Source organism: Rhineura floridana, chromosome 2 (genome assembly GCF_030035675.1).
Source record: "Rhineura floridana isolate rRhiFlo1 chromosome 2, rRhiFlo1.hap2, whole genome shotgun sequence".
Classification (NCBI taxonomy): domain Eukaryota; kingdom Metazoa; phylum Chordata; class Lepidosauria; order Squamata; family Rhineuridae; genus Rhineura; species Rhineura floridana.
The window spans coordinates 105,641,678-105,666,207 of NC_084481.1; the positions used below are offsets into that span (position 1 = coordinate 105,641,678).

Genomic DNA, 24,530 nt, shown 5'->3' on the forward strand with positions numbered 1-24,530 from the left:
GGAGGTGGGTGTGAGTTGGTGTATGTCAGGAGAGTGTGGAGAAGGAGGGAGGTGGAGTTCGGATTAGTAATAAGTCAAATATCACAGTAATAGATGAAACCATAAGCTTGTAGATCATTATCAAAGTTATCTTGTTATTAATGTTATTTAATAAATACTATTTTGGTTTACCGAAGGCCTGATCCTTGGCTGGGGTTTCAGAGACCAGAGGGAGGGTAAGGTAATAACCAAGGCTGAAGGGAAACAGTAACAAATGGTGGCAGCGGTGAAGAGGAGAAGATAACATTATAAGTATCCAGAGCAACCCCGAGTTTTGAGTTATCTGCATTGATACAAGGGGGTTGGGAACAGCATAGGCACGCAGTCACGAATGTAACCAGATAGAGAGACTCAGGCAAGGTCTCTGGGAACATTAGTTGTAGAACGTGACTGGTGGTGCTGCCTAGCAGGGGGATCTATTGAGATCTGTGCTAGAGTGGAGAGAGAAACCATAAAAAAGGACAGTCTGGACTGGTGGAGTCCCTGGTGGTGCCTAGTGAAAGGCAGTAGCCATGAGCAGGTAGGAACCTGACAGGGAGAGCCAGGGAAGGGCGTCACAGATGCCCTCTTTAAAAATGAGTATTTCACAGAGTAATTTGGTTTTATGTCAATGTCTCAAACTCCTCTAATATTAAGTAATTTGTAACTGAAATGTAGGAAACAGTCTTTCATGGGATTGTTTGAAATGCTGCTAGCAGATCTGAGGCTGCTTCCACACAACATATCTGGTGTGGAATTGCCATGCTTTTGTCACTCACAATTTACAGCGACTGTATGTGACATTATCACCCACTTGTAATCCATCCATTCCCCCCCAAGTTCTTTCATCATTTTTCTTACTGCAGGAAGTCTGATTACTTCAAGAAAACTCAGAGTAGTCCAGTCTCCACACATGTAAATGCCCTTAATGCTACTCTTCCATCTTTACCACAGGCTGGCACACCTTCACTATAACCTTTGTGGTAGGTGCCACTTCATTACATTTTTTAAATCTATCTTTTAATAAATACATAAAACACTTCTCTGGCTATATGTTTTCATATATTAAAATACTGCTTAAATAAAAATGCTTAGCATTGTAACATTATAACGCCATTTAAAAGAAAGAAAATCATCTTTTTTTGTTACCACCATTTTAGCAAAGTTTTCTCCCAATTAAATATATAAAACCTACACTTCCAGGAACAAACAAATGTTGAAAATGTTTATTGGCATTTCCTGGGTAGCAATGGGGAATCATACATAAATAAATTTGTTTAGTACTAAATAACTTTTTTTAAAGGTCATTTGGTTTCCCCCCCCAAATGGTGCTCAAAGAAATTGGACTTTTCCCACCCATAGCAGCTATTTCATGCCCACTTATGTCAATAGAACATAGTGGTATGAACATACAGGAAAATGTGCAATATCCCCATTAGTGTGGGTAGTCCATTGCAAATCTGCATGTAGCTCACAGTGAAAGAATAGTGATTTATTTGTGCTAGGGAACAGCCCAAGATAACTTGGGTTAAGATAAGAACATGTTTATCTAATGGTCATTTTATTTTCATCAGCATTTATCTGAATCACTTTGTGTAATTTGATACTGTCACCGGATGTGGGCTAGGCATCAAAAAGGGAACAGTGAAGGGAAAGGTCAGACTAGGGCTTATGACTTCACTTCAGCAAAACCACTACACACATTTTACATACTGTCTTTGTAATGTGGTAACAAAAATATGGTCTCCATGATAAAATCTGAGGCTCACAATAGCATTAAAATAGATATACATTTGAACTGGAAACAGGTAGGCCTCACAGTTTCTTGTCCGGTAGTGAATGTTGCAAAATTTTGCAATGGAGTACCTTATTTTATAATTAGTTTTAGGCTGTTTTAGGCACTCAAAGCAGCTTAAATCAGCAATGAAAACTATGCAGCAAAAATAGAATGCAATTAAAATAAATGTACTAAATTAAAATTAAAATTGAGAAAACAGCTAGATAGGCTTGTACCTCATAGATGGTAACAACCTCCTCTTCGGCAGTATTGCTTAATTGCTGCATTGTACATTAAAAGCTGTATATCTTTATCATAGAGATAGAATTCACTAATAGGCAAAAAACCTTGTGGTTTAAGAATGTACCTATAACCCACAGATATTTCTATCAAACTTTAAAAAGCAGGGAAATTGTGTAGCTATAGTGAATGCACCAGGGGAGCAGGAGACCTGAACTCCTCTCTGAGATATTGGACTGCCCTACAAATTTGTCAACATGCAAAAATATTGTGGGTTGGTCTTTCACAGTCCAATCCACTTCCTGTGTAGCTTGGAAGAATTTGGTAACATTTCTGGTGAGTGGTGGCAACACCTGCAATCAGCCCAAATAATAGAAAGACGACATGTGCTGTACTGATCTTGTTTTAGCAGGGAGGAAGCAACATTATTAAGATAGTTGTTATAGTTCCGATGGTCACTTTAAATATGTCTGATTTACTTTGCAATTTTACAATTCTTTTGGTTTGAGTGAATGAGGCAGAGGTAGCAATAGCAATGCAGGTGATAATTGATTGCTATTGGTAAAAGATGGCAAAAGTTCATGTTTCAGAATACTGATGATCAGGAATATCACAATAGGGACAAAAATCCTTTACATGCTAACTAGTAGAAATTGGCCTGCTTGGGACATTGACTGTTCCAAATGTATATTTTCACACATCTGATGAAGTTGACTGTAGTCCATGAAAGCTTGTGCCATAATAAATGTATTATTCTCCAAGGTGCCACAAATCTTTGTTAAATTTGGTTGTCATTCGTATAATAACATATGAGAGAGCAGACCTACAGGAGGACTAAGCAGGGAGGGGCTAGTTGGCAGCATCCTGGTCCTTGTCTGGTGTGCTTTCCCAGCCAGCAAGAGGTGCTGGGGTGTGGTCCATAGCTTGCCTTGCTGTAAGAACAGGCTCTGTCGTGGATGATAGGGTCAGTTGTGGTGGAGTTGTCCCCGAAGGGGGTTACTCCACAGGGGATTGCCCCTTTGTGTCACCACTTTGGGGAGGTGCTGGGGCAGGGATGCCCCCTCCATCAGTCAAGATGTAGGTCTATGATTCTTACTCAGGGTGAGAGCCTGGGAGAGGGGAAGATTGGCTTGGTGGTGTTCCCCCTGAGTTGAGAGACAGAGGGAGGAGTGTTGGAGTGGCACTATTATTTTCCACCTGACAGTGTGGGATACACAAACTACTAGGCTTTAGTTTATCTGGCCCTAATATCCCAGCTGTATATTGTATCAATTGATGGTGCCAGGAAGTGTCTGGATGGGCAGGTAGCATGGAGTTGCAAAGATGCCCAAATTTCAGTGGTGGTGAGCAGGGAGATATAGTTGGAATGGAGTGGCTGACTGTGATGTCCCTGTATATATATATATATATTACTGTAAATATGGTAAGTGCGTTTATTAGAGTATATATGGTAAGTGGACTGAGTGAGAGGGGGGAGTACATGGACTGGAATGCTGGAGAATGTTGTATTATGATTGGCTGAGTGTTTGAGTGTCTGAAGGTATAAATGAGAGGATGACAGTTGAGAAGGGGGTAGAGAGAGTTCTGTTGGTGGGAGTTCTGAGGGAGGTTGAAGTTGGGTTTGTGGGTTAGATTGGATTAGGCGGGTAGTGAGGCAGGTTATTGACGGCTATGAACATAAAGAGTAACGCAACGTATGAAACCACACGCTTGTTGACAATACCTTTAAGTAATCTTGTTATACCCTGTATATATAAATAAATATTTCTTGGTTTACCTAACGCCTGATCTTTGGCTGGGTTTACACAGACCAGAAGGGTGGGCAGGGCATATACCAAGGTTGGGAAACAGTATCAGTGGTGGCAGCGGTGAAGAGATAGTGTAACATCATCAGGTATCCAGAGCAACCCAGGGCAGTATTCTTTATAGGCACAAAGATACAGGGGGGTTGTGGCCTGCAAGTGCACCCAGACACAAAGTAGCAATAGGCCAGGAGGAGACTAAGGCACAGTCTCAAGGCAATATTGTTTTACAGGGAGTGTCTGGTGGTGGTGCCTAGCAGTGGGATCTTGAGAGATCTTTGCTAGAGCCGGTGAGAGCCATTTAAAGACCAGGACCCTAAGGTGGGACCGTGACAAGGTGGTGACCACAGGCGGGATCCTAGCAGGTGGCGCCTGAGGTGGGATCATGACAGGAAGGGTCCTGACACTGACCACCATCTGGGGCGGAGACAACATGTTTGATCCCTGTCTCTCACTTCAGCCCTCTCACTTCTCCAGAAGTTACTGGTAGCTTATCAGCTCAGTTCGCTGGTCTGGTACTGCTGTTATTGAATGCCAGGTGAGTCCATAATAAAACCATACTATCCATGACTTGATGGGTGAGCTGAGTGGGCCTGACCTCTCATCTGTGCCCAACTGGGTACTCAGTACAGCACCAGACTAGGCTAGGGTCAGAGGGATGCTATTGTCCATAGAAGCACCATCTCCATCAGAAGACTTCTTGATCTTGTGGTGGGCTTAGAAGGTCTGCACTTGGTGTTGGGCCCAAGAAACAGCCTGCAGATGCTGCTGGTCTTTCGACCACCCGGTTGCCCAGCAGGATCCCTGACCAAGCCGACTGAATTGGTTTCTGGCATGGTGATGGAGAACCCCAGGTTTATGGCCTCCATGACAACCATGGGGCTATCTCAAATGGTCATAGGTCCCACACATTGAGCGGGGCATACCCTTGAAGTCGTATTTGTTTATTTATTAAATTTATATCCCGCTCTTCCACCCAGAAGTACCCCAGGGCAGCATGTAGCCTTTACCCAAGTGGTATGAGGCATGGATCAAAGGTAAAGGCCATGCAATGTACTCCCTTGTCATGGTCAGACTACTACCTAGTGAAGTTTGGAGTGGTAGTGGTAGTTCCCCCCTCTAAGGGTGGTGGGCTCATTCTCATGGTCCATTCTTGGAGACTGATGGAAAATGATGTGTTCCTGAATGCTCTGGGGGATTTTCTAGTGGAGACAGCTGGTGATCCTGTCAAAGCCCTAGTCTTGCTGTGGAATGGCAAGATGAAGCAGGTGATCGACATGATCCCTTCCGAGCATCCTTTTTGGCATTGTGGAGCCCAAGGGCTCTTTGGAATTCTGTGGAGCTTTTGGCTGTGAAGCAAGCTGGAAGAAGGCTATAGCACAAGTGGCCCACGTCTCACTTTGAAGCTGACCAAACACTGGTTAGTGAATGCAGTTGTGCCTACCATATGGCAGTGTGGTCTGAAGAAGGCTTATTTTGCAGGTTTCGTTGCATCCTCCAATAGTCACCGCAGACAAGGAAAGGGGAACCCTTGAAGTGCCGAGCCAGCAACCAGCCAAAATGAAAATAATAATTGTTTATTGCAGGGCTGCAATAAACAATTATTTTCATTTTGGCTGATTGCTGGCTTGGCACTTCAAGGGTTCCCCTCTCCTTCTCTGTGGCGCATTTGGTATGCCTGCCTCCCTCTCTGCTTTCCCATCCTCCAGTAGTTAGCCAGCAGAGTTATTTCAAATGGTCTGAAGGTTACTGACTCCCACTGTTGGGAAGGGGCTTCTTGAGCATTCAAGGACCCGCTGTGATCAACTGGCTACACACTTGGAGGATAAAGCTGCTAGACTTCAGAATGATCTTTACCTTGTTGCAGGTTCAGATGAAGTACTCAGTGCTGGAGTCAGTGATGTGTTGAGGGATCAGGTTCAGCATGTAGCCAGCTGATGTGGACAAGGTGCTGGTGGCTACATGTCCAACCACATGCCCTCTTGATCTCTGTCCCTTCTGGCCTATTGAAACTAGCAGAGAGGGGATTTGACTGGTTGGGTCCAGAGTGTAGTTTATTTATTTAATTCAATTTTTATACCGCCCATAGCAAAGCTCACTGGGTGGTGTACAACAATAAAAATATAAATTTACATTTTAATTTTAAAACCACATAATCATTAACACTTCATTGCTTGAGGGGGTGGTCCCTGCAGTCTTGAAAGAGGCAGCGGTGAGGCCACTCCTTTAAAAAACGGCTCTGGACCCCTTAGATTGGAATAGCTATTGATCAGTTGCAAATACCCCACCTTGGGGAAGGTGGTGGAGAGAGTAGCGATGAGACAGCTGCAAGCATTTTTGGATGACTCAGATTATTTGGATTCATTTGAATCTGGGTTCAGGCCTGGCCCATGGGATTGAATCAGCCTGGGTTGACCTCAAAGCAGGATGGGGGAGTGCAACCTTGCTCCTGCATCTCGATCTCTCTGTGGCTTTCAATACCATTGACCATGGTATCCTCCTGTACCTTCTGTGGGGTGCCACAGGGTGCCATCTTATCTCCAAGCTATTGAATATTTATAGGAAGCTGCTGGGAGCTGTCATTAGGAGTTTGGGGGCAAGGTATCATAAGTATACTGATGGCATTCCACTCCACTTCTGTATAACTTAGAGACCTTAACTTAAATTAGGAGAGGCTGTGCAGGCCCTGGACAGGGGTGGGATGGATGAAGGTAAATAAGCTGAACTTGAATCCTGGCAAGATGGAGGTAAATAAGCTGAACTTGAATCCTGGCAAGATGGAGGTACTGTGGGTGAGAGGTTCCCATGTCTGAGAAATTGATCGACTGCCTGCCCTGGACAGGGATGCAGTCCCCCTGAAGGAACAGGTACTGGGACTGCTTCCAGACCCCACTCTGTCACTGAAGGCCCAGGAAGTCTCAGTGGCTAGAGGTGTCTTATCAGCTGCACCTTGTGACACTATAACCATTCCTTCACTGGGAGAGCTTGGCCACAGTAGTTCAGGCATTGGTGACTTCAAGACTGAATTACTGCAATGCACTCTGTGTGGGGCTTTCCTGGGCTTGACCCAGGAACTGCAATTAGTGCAGAATGCTGCAGCCAGATTGCTGACAGGAGTGAGACATTGTCAGCATGCAGCACCTCTGCTCAGAGATCTGCACTCATTGCCAATTTGTTCCTGGGCCAAGTTCAAGGTGTTACTACTGGTATATAAAGCCCTTACCAGCTTGAGGCCAGTTTATTTGTGGGACTGCCTTACCCCATATGTGCCCACTCAAACACTTCAATCTGCACAACTGGTCCGGTGACAGTGCTGCATAATACTTGTTCTGCCCTTGTAAGAAGCAGTTCTTTTAATGTGGCAGCACTTACTCTTTGGAACTCCCTGCCTATTAACATCAGACAGGTGCATTTGCTGTATCCCTTTCGACACCCGCTTAAAACTTTTTTGTTTAGGCAATCTATCCAGACACATTGATGTGTTTTAATCTTTTTAGTCAGTTTTGTTTTTAAAATATTTTAATTACTTGTTTACTTGACAATTTCAATGTTTTTTGTAAACCGCATAGAGGGTTTTTTTAACAATCAAGTAGTATCTAAATTTTGATAAATATGTAAATAACATGTAAGCTTGTCCCCTTAATTTTCATATATAACATACTTTGTTTCTTGTGTGTCCCTCTTTAGATGGTGAACATAAAATATACCTCTGTTTTTACTTCATGCTAGATGCAAAGAAGGGTTGTGCCATAAGGTGCTTTAGCTAGCAAGTGTTGAGTCACTTCCAGATTGCATTCATTCTGATTTGTTTGTTGCGTGCGGCATGCCCTTGTGTCACCCTGCAGGTGCCAGGTACATGCTTCAGACCCAATTCCCCACCTTGGGCAATTGATCTGGAACCCAATACCCCCCTTGCCAAGGCTGTGCAAACCAACACCAACCCTGCAAAGTAGAAGATAGGCTGCCACCACCCCTTCAACTGGTTCCACTCCGAGTTAGGGGAAACCCAGAGCCCAGATATAGGTAAACCAAGGATTCCTAAAGACAAGAGCCAAACAAGCACTCCTTGTCCAGAAGCCTTTGGTAAAGCCAAAACACACACTTGTTCGGTAGTTTGTGGTCAGTGGTCAAGGTGCTGGATTCAGAACCAAATTGGTCTCTCTCAGTGAACACACAAGGATAATAAGAAGTAGCTTTATTAATAAAATATAAGTGCAAAATTAACAGCAGCAAAACAATTCCTCAAAACCCACATCCAACCTGGGATTTAGGTAGCCTATTCTACTTACTGAAGAGGTAGTTGTTGGTAAATCTCATCTCTCCCCAAGAGATAACATCAGGATAGTAAGAAGCAGTGGAACCCCACATGGCATCCAGAGGAACAACCAGGGGAACAAAGGCTATGGGTCTCTCCCCCTATACTTAAGGAAAAAAACCCCACAACAGTTCAGGATGGATCAGCCAATCAGGGGGCTTCTGATGCAATCATATTCCTGAAGCCCCCCTCCCCTTTCTGATCTCAACCTTCTCAGGCCCGCATGGCCTTGAGTACCAGGCTCCCAGCAGATAGCAGAGATAAACAGGTGTTGCTATTCAGGCCTCTCAATTACTTGCAGCTGGAAATGAAACTTAAAATTTTCCTCTCACAGAGGCCCATCTCCTCCCAAGATGTAACTCCCACAATTCCCTGTGTCTCAGCCATGTTACAAGAAAAACAGGTTAACAAAATTGCAAGTTCATGACAGCATGGTTATATGACATCATTTCAAGGAATTGTCATGTCACACTTCCCAGTGCATTTTCGTATCACTTTTCTTATCACAAAAAGTCCAGGGTTTTTTTTGGAAGCATGTTATTGTGCAAGAGTGCCAAATCCACTTGTGCAACCTGAATTTGCCAGTATGAGATTGAATCTCATCCGCAAAAAAGCAAAAGTCTGGAAGTGGTATTGTTCTACAAGTTGCTGTAGATAAACAGATGTGGATGATTTTCTGAAATGAGATAGATATGCTTTCTATACAGCATCTGATTCAGGTACCTATGTTCCCCTCTGCAGCTAATATCTGCTTTGGAGGGCAATTTATATCATTACACATGGGAACAGAGTTGAATTCCTTTCCTTGCTCTACAACCCTGATCAAAATTTCCCTGGGATAAAGATGTTGGGAGCTCCAGCCTTGGAGCTTACCACTTACACGTACTTGGACCCTCTCATTCTTCCTGTTTCATTTTAGGAATATGAATAATAACCACTGATTGTGGATAGCAGGTTTGGGTGCTAAACTCTTGTTAAAGGATAAGATTAAATAGCTCTTCAAAGTGAATATAGTCAATGAACAAACATAATAAATGATCTCATGTGGACTTGCCCTTCCACCTCTTCCTATTAGCTTTTGGTTTTTATTCTTATGCTATTTGCTGTCAGAACGTGAGGCCTATTCTTATCAGTTTGTGGTTATTAACAGGAAATAGATGTACATAAAACACACAAGGAAACCAAGCTGAATAATTCAGCTACCTCTGTTTTAAATGTTTGTATGTTTAGTATTATAGATACTGTTAAGTTTCCATTCAAGGGGTTATACATGGCAACTTTTGAGCAGTAGGTCTACTTTCATAAGAAAGCTGACTTCATGCATTTTTGTTGTGACTTCCCTAAAATTGAAGCATATTGGATGGATATTGCATATATTACATATATATTAAACATAAAATCTAGTGATCTAGAAAGGTTATTACTTGGCTTGCAAAAGGTGAAGGCCCCTGTATTGATCCATAAGAAATATTTCAAAATCTACAGTAGGTCAATAACTTTATTAGAACAACCAAATGTCACAAAATACTGCACCAGCTTTTGAGTTCTCCAGAACAAGTCATGAGACTGGATGTTAAGCAGAGCTGAAGAGAGAAAAAGACTAGCTGATGTTGCCGCCACGAAGCCTGCATGGACCAGTCTTATATGTATTGAAGATTATATTACCCATAGTCAAAACTATTTTCACTTAGTTGAGTCTGTTAGCAACAGTTAAATGTGTCGGAGTGGAGTGGAAATTGGACAAGGGGTGTTTGATCAGTGAGAGGGATTTTGATGGTGTTATAAATAGTGTGTTTTATTAACCCCTCCAAGGAGGGGGGTTTCTTTTTGTGATACAAGTGTACCAATATTAAAATCAATGGCCAGGATGCGAGGAATAATTAAAGTAGTTTTGTGAATCCAACAGACCCCATATTTCTTGTATTTTCTCCCCTTCCTCATTGTAAGACACTGGGGGAATTGTATTGGGGAACTTGGTCTTACATCATGGGGAATCTGTGGCCCTCCAGATGTTGCTGGACTACAACTCTTGTCAGCCCCAGCCAGCATGGGCATTGGTCAGGGTAGATGGGAGATGCAGTCCAACAACAATTGGAGCGCCACAAGGTCCCCATCCCATCCCTACACTACACTGTTTCACTGTGGCAGCTTGCAGCAGAGGGATTTACAGGCATGAATCCTGATGTTCTGCAGCCCCATTGTTACAGCTAGGTGGAATCACTGCCTCTGGCCTGGTTCCTTAGTTTGACCCGCCTGTTGTTCAATATGGGTAAACTGCTAACAGTCTGCCTGGCAGCCCTACTGCCTGGCCACCTCTGAGCCCCAGCAGCAACACTGCATGCCAGACTACTTTTTGAACTGAGAGACTTGGAGAACTGTTGCAATATAGCGTTGGGTTTTTAATGAGAGAGGAGTAAAAAGGTCTACTGGCATAGCTAAGCCTTTGTGAGAGCCCAAGCAGTTCTTTTGATCTTACCCATTGTCTGTTTTGTGAACTTTGTTCTATGTATTTTAACTTTAAACTTTCCAATTTTTACTGTGCGAGTCCTAGCCTTGTGTTTGTGGTTGCTTGAAAGGAAATAGTTGTGCTTCAAACTGAAACATAAACTGTAACCTTAGTTACTTGGATACAAGCACTTTTTACTTTTAAATGAATGAGTTCAGATATACTGCAGAGCAGGTGGCAGGTAGGGGGGCAGATGATTGCATTAGGGAAGGAACAGGCAAGAGAAGCTATAGCTGTCTCATCTTTGACTGCAACAGGGAATTTAAAAGTTATGCAATGATCTCTGTATTGTGACTTGGCAAACCTAATAAGGAATGAGACCTCCCCCCCCCCGACTTGGCAAACCTAATAAGGAATGAGACCCTCTCTCTCTCTCTCTCTCTCTCTCTCTCTCTCTCTCTCTCTCTCTCTCTCTCTCTCTCTGACCTGGCAAACCTAATAAGGAATGAGACCCCCCTCTTCCCCCCCCACTCCATTAGTAAGGTTGTGTGGATGGAGGAATAGGACATTATGTTCTATTCTATTAAATGCCAGGTCCCTGACTAAAAGTTCTATTTTTGGCTTTGGGTGGATAGCTATATAATAAAGAGGTGGGTCACTTTCACAAATGGCAGTTTGTGACTGTACTCTGCAGAGCACCTAATAATTACCAGTTTGAATGTAAAAACCCCAATGGCTTGTATGTACACTTGATTTTCTAAAAAGCTGCTTTTAAGTCTGGATTAACAACATTCACAAGTGTTGCATTTTTCATTAGACTATGGGTCAAGACTAGCATATATCCCAAAAAGGCTCAGCGTGCTGCAAATGTGTGAGAACTGGTGTGGTATAGTTGTTAGAATGTCATACTGTAGAACTGTTTGTCTGGAGTTCAAATCTCTCACAGCCATTAAGCAACTGGACACACTGGATAACCTTGAGGACAGTTACTCTGTTTTAGCCTAACCTACCTCACAGGTTTGTTATGAGGCTAAAATAGAGAACCACATATATTGCTTCAGCTCCTTGGAGGAAAGACAGGATATATCAATGATATAAGTGACATAAAAAAATAATGAATGTGAGTCTGTAGCATCTCATCTAATCCAGTAGTGGTCTGCTGCTACAGACAGTGGCTTGCTGCCTTGTTGCTTTTCCCTCCCTGTGTTGAAGGATGAAGTACCCTGCAATTGGTTCCCTAGGATGGGAGGAGGTTCTAGCTATAGAGAACTTCCTTTTGCAGATGCAGCCGAAGGGGAAAGAAAAGGGGAAGAGAGTGGATTTGATGAAGCAGCTCCCTAGACTGCCCATTCCTGCAGCTGTTCCGCCATCAGTATGATGATAATGATTTGATTTATATCCCGCCCTTCCTCCCAGCAGGAGCCCAGGGCAGCAAACAAAAGCACTAAAAACACTTTAAAACATCATAAAAACAGACTTAAAATACATCAAAACAAAATAATTTTTAAAACATTTTTTAAAAGCTTTGAAGATATCTTTAAAAGAAGGTTAAAACCCATATTGTTTTTTTAAAAAAAGGTTTAAAAACATTAAAAAACAATTCTAACATGGAAGCAGACTGGGATAAGGTCTCAACTTAAAAGGTTTGTTGAAAGAGGAAGGTCTTCCAATAGGTGCTGAAAAGACAACAGAGATGGCACCTGTCTAATATTTAAGAATAGGGAGTTCCACAGGGTAGGTGCTGCCACATTAAAGGTCTGTTTCCTACGTGGTACAGAACAGATCTCCTGATAAGATGGTATCTGCAGGAGGCCCTCACCTGCAGAGCGCAGAGATCGACTGGGTATATAAGACATAAGATGGTCTTTCAGGTATCCTGATCCCAAGTTGTATAGGGCTTTGTACATCAAAACTAGAACCTTGAACTTGGCCTGGTAGCAAATGGGCAGCCAGTGCAATTCTTTCAGCACTGGGGTGACATGTTGGCGATACCCTGCCCCAGGGAGCACTCTTGCCACCGCATTTTGCACCAGTTGCTGCTTCCAGACCAACCTAAAGGGCAGCCCCACGTAGAGCGCATTACAGTAATCCAGCCTGGAGGTTACCAGTGCATGGACAACAGTGGTCAGGCTATCCTGGTCCAGGAACAGCCACAGCTGACTTACCAGCTGAAGCTGGTAAAAGGCACTCCTAGCCGCTGATCACTTGGGCCTCTATCGATGAAGATGGATCTAGGAGCACCCCCAGACTACGGACCTGCTCTTTCAGAGGGAGTACGACCCCATCCAAAGCAGGCAACTGACAATTATCCAAACTCGGGAAGCACCAACCCACAGTGCCTCCATCTTGCTAGGATTCAGACTCAGTTTATTGGCCCTCATCCAGCCCACTACCGAGTCCAGGCAGTGGTCTGAGTCCAGGGCTTGCACGGCCTCTTCAGATTCAGATGTTACAGAGAAATAGAGCTGGGTATCATTAGCGTACTGCTGACACCACCCGAAATCTCCTGATGACTGCTCCCAAGGGCTTCATATAGATGTTAAACAGCATGGGGGACAAGATGGTACCCTGTGGCATCCCACAGCACAACTGCCAGGGTGCCGAAAGACATTCACCCAATTCTATTCTCTGAAAACAACCCGGGAGATAGGATCAGAACCACTGTAAAACAGGGTCTCCGATACCCATCTCACCAAATCAGCCCAGAAGGATACCATGGTCAATGGTATCGAAAGCCTCTGAAAGATCAAGTAAGAGTAACAGGGTTGCCCTCCCCTTGTCATTCTCTTGATAAAGGTCATCCATCAGGGCGACCAAGGCCGATTCAGTCCCATAACCAGCCCTGAACTAAGAGTGGAATGGGTCAAGATAATCTGTTTTATCCAAGAGTACTTGCAGTTGCTGCGCCACAACACTCTCAATCAGCTTCCCTAAAAAGGGTGTATTTGCAACCAGTCGGTAATTGTCGCAGACCAATGGGTCCAGGTGGGCTTTCTCAGGAGCGGTCGGATCACCGCCTCTTCTAGGGCATCTGGAACCACTCCCTCCCACAATGATGTGTTGACCGCACCCTGGATCCACTCGGTCAACCCCGCTTGGCAAGCTTTAATAAACCACGAAGGGCAAGGGTCAAGAGAACATGTTGCTGGCTGCATCATCGCAAGCACCTTGTCTACATCATCAGGCTGCATCAACTGAAACCGTTACTTCCTGAGAAAGAATGCACCCTACAGCTACAACTTCCTCTCTTCTTAGGGAATGGGCTGCTGGGCACTTTGTTCTCCCAACAATAGGAGGGGGAGGAGCAGATGGAAGCAAGGAAGCAGCCAGAGAGTGTCTGTAGCACTTCACAGCTTTGGATTCACTGGTATCCAGCAGATGTACACACATTTTCTAAAAGGAGCTAAAGCATGTTCACAACACATTTGAGCTTCTCTTGAGTATGTGTGTGTCTTGACTCAAAAGCCATTTGAGAATGGCATTTGTTGAACACTATACGTCTGCCGGCTACGGATGACTGACGAAACTCTTAAAATGGTTATAGAGAGAAGGAAAGCAAAAGGAGATAAAAACTTGGTCAGAACCCTAAATGCAATAATACAGCCACTAGTATGTAGGGTCAAAAAGAGTTATTACAATATCGTATAGAAATAGAAGAGGACAACAAAAAGGGTAGAACAAGAGCCTTATTCCAAATGATTAGAGAAATGAAAGGGAAATTTAAACCAAGAGTAGGGATATTGAACAATCAACAGGGGAACACACTGACTGGGTGATATGAAATAAAAGGAAGATGGAAGCAGTACACTGAATTCTATAAAAGAGATAACAGAATGACAGATTCATTTATGGAAGAACCATATGATGAACCACCAGAAATTTTAGAATTTGAGGTGAAAGCTGCTCTTAAAATATTTGGAAGAAACAAATCACCAGGAACAGATGGCAAACCAATAGAATTACTACAAGGTACTGAGACTGAATCTGTCCAAATTTTGACTAACATTTGTCAACAAATATGGAAACTAAAACAATGGCCCACAGACTGGAAGCATTCCATACACATCCCAATTCCAAAGAAAGGGGATCCCAGTGAATGCTGTAATTATCAAACTATTGCTTTACTATTCCATGCAAGGAAAGTAATGCTCAAGATTCTACAACAAAGGCTCTTACCATATACAGGCATACCCCACTTTAACGTTCGCAATGGGACCGGAGAGTATACTTTACGTGAAAATAAACTTTTAAGTGAAGCAATTGTCTTCACTTGTACTGCACGCGATCACCACTAGATGGCAGCGGCGTCATGCCAATAAAGTGTACGTTATTGCAAAGTGCGCAAACATTAAGTGGGGGTATGGGGATGTATGGAGCATGTACGTTATAGCGAGGTGACGTTAAGTGAAGGAATGTTAAGCGGGGTATGCCTGTATGAAGTGAGAAATGCCAGATGCCCAAGCTGTATTTAGAAAGGGAAGAGGTACCAGAGATCATATTGCAAACACATGTTGGAAAATGGAACAGACCAAGGAATTTCAGAAGGAAATCACCCTGTGCTTTATATATTGCAGCAAAGGCTTTGATTGTGTATGTAGATCATGAAAAACTATGGAATGCTTTAAAAGAAATGCGCAAGCTATACTCTGGACGAGAGGCTACTGTAAGCACAGAGTATGGAGAAACGGATTGGTTCCCCACCGGAAATGGTGTGAGACAGAGGTGTCTTTTATCACCCTATTTGTTAAAGCAATATGCAGAACATATCATATGGAAAGCAGGATTGGACCAAGATGGAGATGTGAAAACTGGAGGGAGAAATATCAATAATTTAAGATTTAAGGTATGCAGATGATACCATACTGCTAGCAGAAGCTAGAAATTATTTGAAACAAATGCTGATGAAAGTCAGAGGAAAGCACAAAAACAGGACTACAGTTGAACATCAAGAAGACTAAAGTAATGACAACAGAAGATTTATGTAACTTTAAAGTTGACAATGAGGACATTGAACTTGTCAAGGATTATCAATACCTTGGTGCAGTCATTAACCAAAATGGAAACAATAGTCAAGAAATCAGAAGAAGGCTAGGACTGGGGAGGGCAGCTATGAGAGAACTAGAAAAGGTCCTCAAATGCAAAGATGTATCACTGAATACTAAAGTCAGGATCATTCAGGTCATGGTATTCCCGATCTCTGTGTATGGATGTGAAAGTTGGACAGTGAAAAAAACAGATAAGAGAAAAATCAACTCATTTGAAATGTGGTGTTGGAGGAGAGCTTTGCGGATACCATGGACTGCGAAAAAGACAAAGAATTGGGTGTCAGAACAAATTAAACCAGAACTATCACTAGAAGCAAAAATAATGAAACTGAGGCTATCATACTTTGGACACAATGAGAAGACATGATTCACTAAAAAAGACAATAACACTGGGAAAAACAGAAGGGAGTAGAAGAAGAGGAAGACCAAACAAGAGATAGATTGATTCAATAAAGGAAATCACAGACCTGAAGTTACAAGATCTGAACAGGGTGGTTTATAACAAATGCTATTGGAGGTCACTGATTCATAGGGTCGCCATAAGTCGTAATTGACTTGAAGGCAGGTAACATCAACAACAAATGTCTGCCATGCCTACATTTCCATCACTCAGTGTCACTGCACAAAACTAGGCTAAAAGCCTTGTCTGTACTAGAAAACTGTAGGAATTGCTTTGCCTTTGACAATAGCTTTTATTTTTATAACTGTTAGGGGATTTGAGTAATTCTGTTTGGAAGTCTCTTCCAATTCATATTAGAACTATAAAGGACAAAGTGGCTTTCGTTTTCATCCTCCATGGGCGTTTTCCTGCCCTGATGCTTTCTAATGTGCCTGGAGAACTAGAAGAAAAACATGTTCAGTCGTAATTCAAAGCTTAAACTCTTTGTTCTATACAAAGGACAGAGCTTGTCCTCAGTTCTTGGGCCCCACTTAGCAGCAGCAGCAGCAGCAGCTTTCTTTTAGGCTGCCAAGTAAGATCCCACCTATTATCAGACTCTTTACTTGCTAGGTAGCTATTGAGAGTATGAGGTTTCCCTGAGAAAAGCAGAATGCCCCTGCATCTGTCTACCCTACATGGCAATTGGAGGACCTCAGGAGGTGAGCTCTTGATATCTTAATTCCTAGAAGCTGGGAAATAATGAGAAGAAACCAAATAGGAAATCTTAATTCGTGTCACAGAACTACAAATGTAACCCAGGAGATTGATTGTGCCCTTGGAAATGCCTCTGTGGCTAGTCCGTTGGAAAATGTCTTACTAGTAAGACAAGGAGAAGATCACTGGCTTCTCCCCACCCCATAACAGAGTGCTAACTTCAGAGAGCTTTTTTCAGCTAGAAAATACACCTTGGTGATTAATCAGAGAAGAGCATCTTGTGTGCAGCTGGAATGGGGCATCCATATAAATATTCTAAAAGTCAAACAGTTGTTCCCAATTTGAGACAAACTAATTTTATTTGAGCTGTAAGAAGGATGAGTGGCGGTGGGGGAATGTCTGGTTTAACTACATGTGGCTAAGTAGAACACAGCTTGCCCCTTGGAAATATTTTTCACCATGGATAATATGCGTGGTTTCCCTGCATTTCATAGCTGGATTTTCCTTTTATGATATTTTTAAATAGGTCTTAATGGTTGGATTATGGAAGAAAAGGTAGGAGTGCATTAATTAAATACATAAGCCCTATCATCTATCAACACCCCCATCATTTTAGCAACATTGTTCACCATAACCATATAAACAGAGTAGGGGGGCCTCTGGCCTCCCCCAATTTAAAAGTTGAGTTATCCAAATGTTTCACTATTTGCAATATTGAGCTATTACATAAATGAAATTGAATGCTGGTAAGTGCAGAGTGATCATGTTGTTAGAACCACCATCACCCTGTATTTGCTTTTTTTTTTACCAGGTTCTACAGTACATAAATATTTTTTTTCAGTACTGAATCTGAGATCACTTTTACAAATTTAATTAAAATGGTCTACTATAATATAACTACTACTATAATGGGTGTCTGTAGAATTTTTTTTAACAAGCAGTGGATGAGATGTAAACTCACACATACCACATACACATCCCTGCCTAGCATCAGAGAACAGGACTACTATTTCTGGTAACTGAGCTGAGTAGGCCTGATCTCTGAGTAACTTGTGCAGCAGGCCTGTGCTTCCACTGTTTCTTGGACCTGTCATCCAGACACCAGACTTTCCACTTACCACTGAAACCCTCAGTTCTTTCACTGGCTCCCTACACCCACTTCAGCCCTTAATTTTCCATAGTGTTATCCCTCAGTTTAGGTATCATTGTAGTACTGCTTCACCCGTCTATCCCATAGTATCTGGGGTTCATAGAATCATAGAGTAGTAGAGTTGGAAGGGCCTATAAGGCCATCAAGTCCAACCTCCTGCGCAATGCAGGAATCCAAATCAAAGCATTCCCAACAGATGGCTGTCCAGGGTTTAACTGTGCTGTCATGCTAATTAAAGAGCTCATTATGTTCTACTCTTAAAAATGTGCAAAGACATACAAGGTTTAAGTGCAGACTAGTATATGTAGATATGGCTAATAAATTACAGATTATACAAATTATTAATAAATTGTAGATATTTATTACAGACTAATAGAAGATGGCTATACTATTTATAATTTAGGTGGCAAGATCCAGATATGTGCCATTTTAGAACTTATGGAATACTGTAGTGGACTCTAAATATATCCTATCACGTGTGAACTATTTGGAGTGTGTTACAGATTGTAAACATATATAAGATCAAACCTTTTCATTCCAGGTTAATTAGTCTATACAGTAGCTGTTACTTTTGATTTCATACTCATCACTAACATGGTTTAGAAGCTCTGTCTTCTCTCTCACACTTGCCCTAATCCCCACCTCTTTTTCTTCATTATGTATGTAGTATATATACTGTGATTCATCTAATGCAAAAACTGCAAGGGAATGTGTTGGTTACCCATAATATATTTCTTGTCTTATCCCACCCTCATTTATTTTTTATTTATTTATTTATATGATGAAGAACCAGAAATTTTAGAATGCGAGGTGAAAGCTGCTCTTAAAATACTTGGAAGAAACAAATCATCAGGAATAGATGGCATACCAGTAGAGTTGCTACAAGCTACTGAGACTGAATCAGTCCAAATTTTGACAAAAATCTGTCAAGAAATATGGAAAACTAAACAATGGCCCACAGACTGGAAGCGTTCCATATACATCCCAATTCCAAAGAAAGGGGATCCCAGGGAATGCAGTAATTATCCAACTATTGCCTAATATCCCATGCAAGTAAAGTAATGCTCAAGATTCTACAACAAAGGCTCTTACCATATATGGAGCGAGAAATGCCAGACGTCCAAGCTGGATTTAGAAAGGGAAGAGGCACCAGAGATCATATCGCAAACATATGTTGGATAATGGAACGGACCAAGGAATTTCAGAAGAAAATCACCCTGTGCTTTATAGATTACAGCAAAGCCTTTGTGTAGATCATGAAAAACTATGGAATGCTTTAAAAGAAATGGGGGTGCCACAGCATCTGATTGTCCTGATGCTCAACCTATACTCTGCACAAGAGGCTACTGTAAGGACAGAATATGGAGAAAGTGTTTGGTTCCCCATCAGAAAGGGTGTGCGACAGGGGTATATTTTATCACCCTATTTATTTAATCTGTATGCAGAACATATCACATGGAAAGCAGGATTGGACCAAGATGAAGGAGGTGTGAAAATTGGAGGGAGAAATATCAATAATTTAAGATATGCAGACGATATCATACTACTAGCAGAAAACAGTGATGATTTGAAATGAATGCTGATGAAAGTTAGAGGACAGCACAAAAACAGGACTACAGCTGAACGTCAAAAAGACTAAAGTAATGACAACAAGATTTATGCAACTTTACAGTTGACAATGAGGACATTGAACTTGTCAAGGATTATCAATACCTTGGCACAATCATTAACCAAAATGGAGACAATAGTCAAGAAATCAGAAGAAGGCTAGGACTGGGGAGGGCAGCTGTGAGAGAACTAGAAAAGGTCCTCAAATGTAAAGATGTATCACTGAACACTAAAGTCAGGATCATTCAGACCATGGTATTTCCGATCTCTGTGTATGGATGTGAAAGTTGGACAGTGAAAAAAGGTGATAAGAGAAAAATAAACTCATTTGAAGTGTGGTGTTGGAGAAGAGCTTTGCGGATACCATGGACTGCAAAAAAGACAAATAATTGGGTGTTAGAACAAATTAAACCAGAACTGTCACTAGAAGCTAAAATGATGAAACTGAGGTTATCATACTTTGGACCCATAATGAGAAGACATGATTCATTAGAAAAGATAATAATGCTTGGAAAAACAGCAGGGAGTAGAAAAAGGGGAAGGCCAAACAAGAGATGGATTGATTCCATAAAGGAAGCCACAGACCTGAACTTACAAGATCTGAACAGGGTGGTTCATGACAGATGCTCTTGGAGGTCACTGATTCATAGGGTCGCCATAAGTCGTAGTCGACTTGGAGGCACATAACAACATTTAATTTGTATCCCGCCCTTCCTCCCAGCAGGAGCCCAGGGTGGCAAACAACGCGCCAAAAACACTTAACAGATCTTAAAATATATTAAAACAAAACAGCATTAAAAATATTTTTAATAAAACTTTAAAAAAGGGTTAAAAACATTATTAAAAATCATATTAAGCAATTCTAACACAGATGCAGACTGGGATAGGTCTCAATCTAAAAGGGTTGTTGAAAGAGGAAAGTCTTCAAAAGGCACCGAAAAAATAGCAGAGATGGCGCCTGCCTAATATTCAAAGGGAGGGAATTCCACAGGAAATTCCACTCTTCCCAAACAATCTTTCACAGTATGTCTATGAATAGTTGTCTGAATAAGTGTGCCTTACTTTGTGTGACTGAATTGCCTTCTGATCCCAGAACACTGATATTTATCCATTTTTATGCATATGAGTTAGTAATGTAAGAAAATTTTGGGATAAGGAATATTGAAACACAAATCAGTTCAATTCTTTCTGGTCATATTATGTATTAGATGTCATCTTGTTCTCAAGATTTAATGATTCCACTGATGGACACTTCAACAGAGTTGAATACACAACTTAAAGAGACATTAAGTGTAAAAAGAGAAAAATACAAAAGAGACAGTACTGGTAATATAGAGGACAAATTGGCCACTTTAGATTTAGAACTCAAAGAATATTATAATAATTTTAAAAAATTTAAATATAAGAAATTCACCCGTGATGAAAACGATTACAAGGCAAACAGAGTTTACCCATGGTTATATAAGAAAACCAAAAAGGTCACTTTTTCAACATGCGAAACATCCCTGGGATCACATACAGACTGGGAATCAACCACTGCAGACAGCAGTGAAACAGAAGTCTCTACCTTTGAGTCGTCATCTTCCTCTTTTTTAACAGATCGAGGCAAACAACAGAGAACTCAATATCACAGAGGGAACCTGAAGAGACGCAGGGACAACATGTCATCGCCCCCATACAGGTTCAGGAAGAAACGCTGATAGTCAATCTTTCTCAAAGAACACTCACGGCTATAGAGACATGTGTATTAAATAAAGGACTCACGTTTGTTCCTACCCCACGCTATGATCCAGTACAAACCAGGTTGGATTTGTTTCGTTTTTTTAGAAATATTAGACTCCGACAATATTTTGGGAATACCACCTCCCATTACACAGATTCAAAGAGCATGTTTAAACCACCATCAAAGTTTATGCCACCAGGACCTGTAGATCCTTTAGTGCAAACCTTCGAGAAATTAGTTACTCGAGTTCTGGAACAACATGAAATAACATCCCACCAACGTTATCGTAATCTTAGTAATGAAGAACAACGTGCGTTAAAAATCATGTCTGAGGACACTTCAATCGTCATAAAATCAGCAGACAAAGGGGGTGCAATTGTTATACAGGATGTAGATATGTATAAAAAAGAGGTACAACGACAATTAACGGATATTACTGCATATAGAGTATGTGATAGTAACCCTACCGTTTCAATTACAAGAGATATTGAGAACACTTTGGAAGAAGGAATGTGTTTGGGTTATATTACTCAAGAAGAACGACATTTTTTGTGTAAAGAAAATCCTAGAATTCCTGTTTTTTATATTTTACCTAAAATACATAAAAAGGTAATCCCCCCTCCAGGGCGCCCGATCGTTTCAGGATGTGGTTCCATTTTGGAACCTCTTTCACAATTTGTAGACCACTTTTTAAAACCATTTGTACCCTTGATACCATCATACATAAGAGATTCCACTGATTTTATTAATAAGACGAAATCTATCCAGATACAGTCCTCTGACCTATTGGTCACCTTGGATGTGCAATCATTATATACAAGTATACCACAGCAAGAAACTCTGGACATCATTCGATCCACTCTAGAAAGACGTGACATTACTCACCCCCCACACACTTTTTGTGTGAGTTGGCAGATATAGCCATGTGTAAGAACTATTTTAGGTTTGGTCAGACATATTACTGGCAAATAAAGAGGGTGGCCATGGGCTGCCCAATGGCCCCAGAGATTGCCAATTTGTTCATGGAATCTTTCGAAAAAGATGTTTTTGAATCTTCAAATAGATTTGTACAACATTTATCTTGCTGGTGGAGATTTATAGATGACATTTTCTGCATCTGGAAAGGCTCAATAGAATCATTCAAGGAATTTATAGTATGGATAAATAATAATGACACTAATATCCAACTAGATTACCAATGGGCTAAAACAGAAATTAATTTTTTAGATCTATTGGTCAGCAAAAAAGATAATCATCTTCACACCACTATCTATAGGAAGTCTACAGATAAAAACACTTATCTCAGTTTTGATAGCTTTCATCCTTCAGCTCTCAGGCACAATTTGCCTCATGGACAATTCCTGAGAATTAAAAGAAACTGCTCTTTGGAAAAAGATTTCCTTTCACAATCAAATATTTTAAAACAACAATTTATCAATAGAGGGTATCCATCTGCAGTAGTTGAAAAAAACTTACAAAAAGCAAAACAAAGAAATAGGTCAGATCTGTTGCAAAAGACTACAAACGCATCAAATTTCAGAATGCATTGTAATCTAACATACAACCATATCACAAATAAGATACAAAATAGTATAAAGAAAAATTGGCACATAGTGCAACATATTCCAGGCTGTCATAACTTACCTCTTTTTTCACACAAAAGAACCAGGAATTTGAAAGATATTTTGATTAAGAGTGATTTTAAAGAACATGTGTCCTCTTCTTCTTATATCTTTCCAAATATCAATCCACCAGTGGGTCATCATCCGTGTGGCCATTGCACAATGTGTAAATATACTTCTAAAACTTTACATTTCATCAATCACAGAGATCAAAGAAAATACACATTATATCATTTTTCAAATTGTAAGACTGATCAAGTAATCTATGTAATTCAATGTGGATGTTTGAAATTATATGTGGGACAAACAACAAGGAAAGTGAAAACACGAATTGGAGAACATTTGAGCAACATTAAGAATAAAAGAATAGGGGCACCTTTGGTTTCACATTGTCTTCAATGCACTCAATACATCAGAACAGGATTTAAATTTTGGGTTTTACAAAAGATACAAGGAGCATCTCCTTTGTTTCTTCTTAACAAAAAAGAAATAGAATGGATTTTAAGACTTAAAACTATAATACCAAATGGATTAAACAAATATTTCTCATTGGTTCCTCTCTTATAACAGTATTTGTAAATTTAAATTTAATGATTTATGTAACTAGTTTTATTTGACTTTTACATAAGGTGTACTCCAGGTGTAACTAATCCTACACCTAAAGGTCAAATTAATTACCATGTGTTAAAAAAAATTTTTAAATAAAAAAACCTATATAAGTCATATAATTTCCTTCTGTAAACCATTATAAAATTATTTAGCCTATGGTGCTTTTGAGAAAAGCTGTAGTTACTTTGTTTTTACACAAAGAAATTTCTTTAGATTTACAAACATGTGAGTACAAATAATGTCTGCTCAGTTATATTGTTTCTCATAAGTTGAAATAACCTTATACTTGTTTTGTTTTCTGCTCTTGGAAACTATTACAAAACAATTCAATCCTTGGTATATATTTTTATATATGATGTAATCATCATGCTTTGTTGCTATAAGAAAATTTTTTAATTATTAGGTATAACAATGCCTTTTTTATTTTTTACAACATAAAGTACAACAATGCTTTTTTATCCAAGTTTATTTTTGCAACTTAAAGTAAAGATTCTGTATTTACATTTGTGTAAAAGAAATCCAAAAAGTTTACTTTTAAAGAAAATATCATTAGAACTGTTAGTCACAAAATATATGTTGTTATACTCATAGTATTCCTTAATTTTAAATATGTAAGTGATAAAGGTCTGTCCATTTCATTGTAATTTTCTGTTATGTTTATAGCCCCTGATGAAAGCCCTGGTTGGGCTGAAACGCGTTGGGCAAGTTCCAATACAGATTTATACAATAAAAACCATTTTGAAAAAAAAAATGTTTTTTATCTCCCTGATCTTGTGTGGCATTTTGGGTTCCCCCCCCTTTTTTTGTGAGCTTTTGAATGCCCTTCACTTTGTTTTGTCTCTCATGTTTCTGTTAAACCAACTTCACAGAATGGCTTGAAGGATAAAAGATGGTTATTATAACCCAGGGATGGGGAACCTGTGGCTTTCCAGATGATGTTGGACCCCCGATTCTATCAGCCCTAGCCAGTATGGTCAATGGTCAGGGATGATTCCCTCCACTTAAATATTAGGCAGGCGCCATCTCAGTTATCTTTTCGGCGCCTTCTGACGACTTTCCTCTTTCAACAAGCCTTTTAAGTT

The 24,530-nt window shown here is 40.7% G+C and overlaps 1 protein-coding gene across 4 annotated transcripts in view; it reads left to right on the forward strand.

Moving 5' to 3' along the window:
* The window catches only part of LOC133376948 (uncharacterized), a 144,789-nt gene that overhangs the window by 58,923 nt on the left and 61,336 nt on the right, over positions 1 to 24,530 (forward strand). The window contains exon 1 of one of the 4 annotated variants that reach the window (XM_061609984.1): positions 23,589 to 23,673. The exons of the other annotated variants lie outside the window; for them this stretch is intronic. The gene's annotated coding sequence lies outside the window, so the exon portion shown is untranslated. Of the gene's footprint in view, positions 1 to 23,588; positions 23,674 to 24,530 lie in introns of those variants that run through there. 4 annotated transcript variants of the gene reach the window in all.